General features: G+C 45.6%; 1 long non-coding RNA gene across 1 annotated transcript; it reads right to left on the bottom strand.

The window, feature by feature from the left end:
• Positions 1 to 2,351: 2,351 nt before the first annotated feature.
• LOC139186404 (uncharacterized) lies at positions 2,352 to 5,490 on the bottom strand. Its single transcript, XR_011569948.1, has 2 exons — positions 5,077 to 5,490; positions 2,352 to 3,036 (listed from the first exon to the last, which is right to left on the bottom strand). It is a non-coding gene; the product is annotated as an uncharacterized lncRNA (long non-coding RNA).
• Positions 5,491 to 6,345: the final 855 nt, after the last annotated feature.

Here is a 6,345-nt window from a genome sequence, read left to right as displayed (position 1 = left end):
ATGTTCTCATCCTGGGTAGAACTCATGACTCCAATTGCAGGTCCCTAGCCCTGCCCTCTCAAGACTGGCCTGCCCAAGCTACCCAGCTGACAGCTCTACACTGATGTTCTTCAACTTACCAAAGCCAATCACAATGCTAACTTCTTCTCCCCAAACTTGCCTTGCCCTGGACTTCCCTGGTGGCTCAGACGGTAAAGCGTCTGCCTACAATGAGGGAGACCTGGGTTCAATCCCTGGGTCGGGAAGATCTCCTGGAGAAGGAAATGGCAACCCACTCCAGTAACCTTGCCTGGAAAATCCCATGGACAGAGGAGCCTGGTAGGCTACAGTCCATGGGATCGCAAAGAGTCGGACATGACTGAGCAACTTCACTTTCACTTCTCTGCAAAAGGCCCAGCCTTCAATCTGGTTTCCCAAACCCAGCCCTTTGAGTCAGCCTGGAGTCTACCCTGCCCTCCCCGCCTCCCATCGAGTCCCAGGAAATCCTGCCATTTCTGTCTCCAGAATCCTCCCCGGTCTGACCCTTCCCCCCCCCCCACCACCTGCTTCACCCCCCACCCCCCATCTCCTTGCCACAAGGGCCTCACAGCCTTCCTTCCTCCTCCTCACCTCTCTCCTTATCACACAGCAGTAAAAGCAGATCCTTAATACGTAAATAAGATCGTATCATTTTTCTCCCTAACACCATCCCTCAGTGACTTCCCATGCCCCTTAGAACAGAATCTGGGCTCTGTCTCTCAAAGCTGACAGGGCTCACCAGATCTGCCCATTCATCTCCTCAATCCCCTTGGATGTTCAACTCATGGTCCTCAGCCTGCGGCGAATTCCTCCAGTTCCTCTCTTACAGCCTTTGCTCGCTTAGTCCCTCATCCCAGGAAAGCTCTCCCCACACCTCCTCCTCTCAAATGTCCAGAGCAGGGTCCCTGCCCCCTTCTTTCCTCAACATTCCATTCACTTCCCTCATGGCCCTTCTAGTCATTTCTTTGGCAGTTGCCTTTTCCCTCTGTTTTGAAGAGTGTTAGTCTCTCAGTCATGTCTGACTCTCTGTGACCCCATAGACTGTAGCCTGCCAGACTCCTCTGTCTGTGGAATTCTCCAGGCAAGAATACTGGAGTGGGTTGCCATTCCCTTCTCCAAGGGATCTTCCCAACCAGGGATTGAACCCAGGTCTCCTGCATTGCAGGCAGATTCTTTACCGTCTGAATCATGAAGCTCCACTGAAAGAGCCCTAATTCTTACTTTTACTCCTAAAAGCTTCCTGAAGGCCATTTCTTCAGATCATTCCTTCCTTGCCCACTCTGGAATTCCTGCTCCTCACACATAGTTGTTGAGTGGAGAATGAAGTTGTGTTGATGCTCTCTACTCATTTGGTTACAATAACCCCATTTTACAGAAAAGGGAACTGAGAAGTCCAGAGACACAGTGCCTGGCTGACTGGGGCAGCGCTAACTCCAGATCTCCTGATACTGCCTCCAGATTTCAGGGTTGTACCCACCCCTGGGCTGCCCCTATGGAGGCCAGTGTTGCAATTTTATTTCCATAGAGAAGAAATAGCTCGAAAAATGTATACATGTGTGGACAAATGGTGTTGTGGGAAACCCAAGATGAGACAGAAAGTTGGACATGGAAGTTGGATGCTTGGGCAACCGATCTGATAAGAAATAGAGATTTAATGTTTGTTCATAACAAGTCGGTGGACCTCTTGTACAGTACCAAAGAGAAAGAAACAGAAAAGTCAGTCTTCTAAAAAATGATATGGTGATTAGCTCTGCTAACCCTAGTGCACCTCATTGGGTACACACTGGGTAACCCAAGTACCTCATTGGGACCACATTGGGTAACCCAAGTACCTCATTGGGGCAGGTGGCTCTTTCTGGAAATTGTCTTTATGAGGACAGAATTGTATTTCTTCAATTTAGTATGGCTACTCCAGGTAAGTGGGTGAACTCAGTGTTCTGGGCTATGCAGTGCAGAATCTAGTTATGGAGTTTAACTACTTGCTTGTAACTTAGTCAGAAAAAAAAAAAAAAAAAACCACTCTATAATTTCAATGTCTGCCACAGAAACTAGAGGTTTTTATCTTTTTGTTCTGTCTCCGACACTGTTCACATGTACAATACACTCCCATCAGTAAGTTCTAGACGAAGAAGAATAAAAAAAAAGAAATAGAGGTTTCAAGAGTTCTAACCCTAACAGATATTGCAGTATAACATAAAATGAAATAATTTTTTTTCAAACATAGGAAGACATCTCAATAGAATAGAACAGAAAACCCAAATGAATATCCACAGATTATCACTGTAGTTTCTGAGAAGAACAGAAACATTACGAATGAATAGAGAATGGAAGGATTGTTCACTAAGAGGGGATGGCAAGTGATATTTATTTGGGAAACCAAAAGCAATTTTTACCTCCCCCTCCCTTTATCTTAATGATCAAAATCAATCCCAGGTGATTTATTTAAAGAGTTCAATGCAAAAAAGAAAAGAAAAGAAAAATACTACTAACTAGAAAAAGAAGTAGAAATGATTCATTATATCAACTGTGATTGAGGAAGGCCATTGTAGACTTCACAGCCATGGAGAGAATTATAATGGAAAATACAAATATAATTGATACAGGACAAGTTAGGTTCTGAGTGCTGAAAGTTCTCATAAATAAAACATTCACAGAGCAGTAAGAATTTTCATAATGAAATGTTGGGGCAATAAAAGACAGTAAGAGTCCATTTATGAAAGATGAAGTTCAAAAGGCCATCTCCGTTGAAAATGTTGAACTTAGTTACAATAAAATAAATGTAAATTAGGATGGAGAGTTACCACTTTGGGCCCATCGAAGGAGCACTACAAAATGAGAGGCTGGCGGTGCTGGCTCCGTCCTGGTGGCGTGGGACCTCTTGTTCACAGCTGGCAGGACTGTGAAGTGGCAAAACCTTTCTAGAAGGCAATTTGCTTAAGATGTGTGAAGAGCCTCCAAAGCTTCATACTGTTTGGTTCAGGAATTCCATTTGCAGGAAGTTCATCCCAAGAAAACGATCTAAAAGAAGGAAAGATGGGTACAGAAAGATGTGCCCTGTGGCTTTATTTATAAAAGGGAAAGGGAAGAAAAACAATAAAGCTATCAAAATCTCCCACCCCAGGGGAATGGTTAACCAAATTATGTTTCATTCATTAGGTAGATTATTAGGCAGCCATTAAACATAATAATTACAAAGAATGTTGACTAACACAGAGAAATGCTTAGCATATAATCAGTGTAAGAGGATGGTGCAAATTACATATATAATAAAGCTATTTATTGAAAACAAATGCATAAAAAAGACTAAGAAAAGATGTGCTTTTCAGATGCATTTTCCCAGAACACATCTGTGGGTCCTGAGGTTCAAGATGTTTCTGTTCTCCATGCGTTAGTCACGTGCACATTTTCTGCAATGACCAGGTAGCACTGTTTTTATGATAACAGATTTCAAAAATACAAACGAGAACAAGAATAGTGTGATGAACACAGTATGCAATGTATTCACCCTCTAAGATCTTTTTATTACTTTTATAATAGGAACCCCCCCCCCAAAAAAAGAAAACAGACATCACATAAAAGTTCAGGTCTTAAGAGAATGGTACCTGCATCAGGCAAGTTTTGAAGGTAGGAAGTAGGGATGATCAGAAACGGAAAGAAAATGGTCCAATGTCGGGGAGGCTGCTTGGGTGGGCCCCTTTCAAAGAGCCGAGAAATGCGGAGCTTTGTGCTCCTGAAATGCCCATCCTAGAACATGGCAGGAACTCTTCAGTTCTATAGATCAGTGTGTCTGTTCCTGGCCACATTGTTTAATCACTGCTGCTTTAGTCTATGCTACCTAGTAGGGTAAATTCAATCCTTTCCCTCCTATTGTGTTCCCACCACTTGTTTTACTTTCTCAAAATTATCTTGGCTATTCTTGCCCATCTCCTCTCCCTTATGACCTTTCGAATCAGCTTATTAAGTTTCCATTAGAAAATCCTGGTGGGATTTTGATTAGGAAGGCATTGAATTTGTACATTAATTTGGAGAAAATTGACATCTTCACAATATCGAGTCTTCAGGACCCTAAAATTTCAAGGGTGGTTGAGTCAGAGGCTCTGATTAATGAGACTGGGAAGGAAAAAGCGTCATAGAGATGGGTTAAAAACAAGGAGAGGGTGTTGTCATGGAAACCGAGAGAGCCGAGCATTTCAAGAAAGCGAGGGTGATGAACAATATCAGACCCTGCAGAGAATTCCAATAAGACAGGGATGGAAAAACACCCACTGAAGTTGGTAATTAGGAGGTTATCGGAGCCCTCAGCAAGAGCAGTTTCAGGGGTGAGACAGAGCAGAACCCTGACTGCAGCGCCTGAGGAGAATAGATACTCAGCGAAGACGCCCCTTTTGCCGAAGTTTAGATAATTAAGTTTAGATAATTAGAAAAGTTTCGAGGATTGTTTAGAAGCTAGAGAGCGAAGTCAGGGGAAAGTTTTCAACTCAAGTCAACAAATGTTTCCCAAGCATCTCCTTCCTACGTGCTGGCTGGCTGCTGGGGAGACGAAATGAACAGGACAGACACGTACCTGCCTACATGAGCTGCACGTCTAAGCAGGGAAACAGACATGAGTGAAGCAATCACAAGAATAAGTGGTTATCAAAAATGATAACCATGAAGGACAGGTGTGTGTGATGCTGAGAGCAGCCAGGGATGGGAGGGTCTGCTGATACTTCCCAGAAGAGATCTGAAGGATGAAAGGGTACGGACCACTAAGGGGCATCAGAACAAGAGTTGCAGGGGGAGGCCCTGCAGCGGGAGGGGCAGGACTTGTGGGAAGGGAAGGGCCGAAAGGTGGGTGTGTGACAAGAAAGAGGGTGAGAAGTCAGCTGGAGAATTCAGCAAGCGGGGGATGCTTGGGGCTTGATCCCAAGAGTGATAGAAAGGGGTCTTTGGAGGAGTTTTTAAAAGCCACGACATGATGCCAACTGCATGTTGAAGGTATCATTCTGGTTACTGGTGAGGAAAGGATTGCAGGGGAGCAGGAGGGACCTCCAGGAAACCTGGGAGAGGGCAACTTACCATCCATGATCCAGACCAAGGCTGGGGTCTTGGACTAGTGTGTTGCCAGTGAACTTGAAGAGAGCTGGAAGGATTCAGGAGCCATTGGGAGGTCAAGTCTCGAAGGCAGGAAGCTGGCCTGTGAAGGGGGGATGGGTGCACGTAAGCGGAGGAGGAAGATCCCAGGTGTCCGTTTGGTGATGTCAGTCCATGAGACCCAGGCCTCTAGTGAAGAACCAGACTGTAGACAGACAGACTTGTGTGTTGAGTGTTTGCTGTATGAGACGCCTTCAGACTTCTGGGTTCTGGAGCTCTGGGCCTAGTGATGAGGACTAGGGGGGTGATGACACAGGCGAGGGTGCAGGGGCTTTGAAGCAGCTCGGGCGGTGGATGACATTAAGAACTAGAGTATGGAGCGAATGAGCAGAGGACAGAGGCTGAGGCCAGGCGAGCACAGCATTTAGAGGTCTGGATATGGAAAAAGGAGGCTGAGAAGGAGAAGCAGAAGGGAAAAGTCAGCTGCAGCGGAGGGGTTCCTAAGAGCCCAGGGAGGAGAGTTTCCAAAAGGACAAGAGCAGGGACTTCCTGTGGTCAGGGGTTAAGAATCTGCCTTCCAATGCAGGGGACATGGGTTCGATCACTGGTCTGGGAAGATTCCACATGCCTCGGGGCAACAAAGCAGGTGCACCGCAACTAGAGAGACGCCCACAGGCTGCAACGAAAGCTCCCGCGTGCTGCAACGAAGACCCAGTGCAGCCAAAAATAAATAAAATAAATAAATATTTTAAAAGAAAGAAGCAAAAGCACAGAGTGGCTGCCAGTGGGCCATGGTCAGAAGTGTCAGGGGAAATAAAAGCTGCCAGGCTTCCCCAGACTTGGTCTTCGGGACCGTTTGCCAGTTTTTTGGGGGGTGAGGTCTACCTGTGAAGGAAGGAGGGTAGATAAAGTGTGCAGGGTTTTTCATCTGGTTTGGTTATAATAGAAGATCAATTTGTGTTAGTCGCTCATTTGTGTCCGACTCTTTGTGATCCCATGGACTGTAGCCCACTAGGCTCCTCTGTCCATGGAATTCTCCAGGCAAGAATACTGAGTGGGTTGTCATTCCCTTCTCCAGGGGATCTTACCGACTCAAGGATGGAACCCAGGTCTCCTGCATTGCAGGCAGATTCTTTACCATCTGAGCCAGCAGGGAAGCCCAAGAAGAGCAATATCTGCATATTAATTTTCCCAGAGGAAGACACCTGTGGGACATGAGCCATTGCAGAACAGGGCAATTAGCTAAATGAAGCC

This window comes from Bos indicus, chromosome 13 (genome assembly GCF_029378745.1).
Source record: "Bos indicus isolate NIAB-ARS_2022 breed Sahiwal x Tharparkar chromosome 13, NIAB-ARS_B.indTharparkar_mat_pri_1.0, whole genome shotgun sequence".
In the NCBI taxonomy this organism is placed as follows: domain Eukaryota; kingdom Metazoa; phylum Chordata; class Mammalia; order Artiodactyla; family Bovidae; genus Bos; species Bos indicus.
Note: the sequence above shows the minus strand (reverse complement) of the source record. Positions and strands in the feature narration are given on the sequence as shown.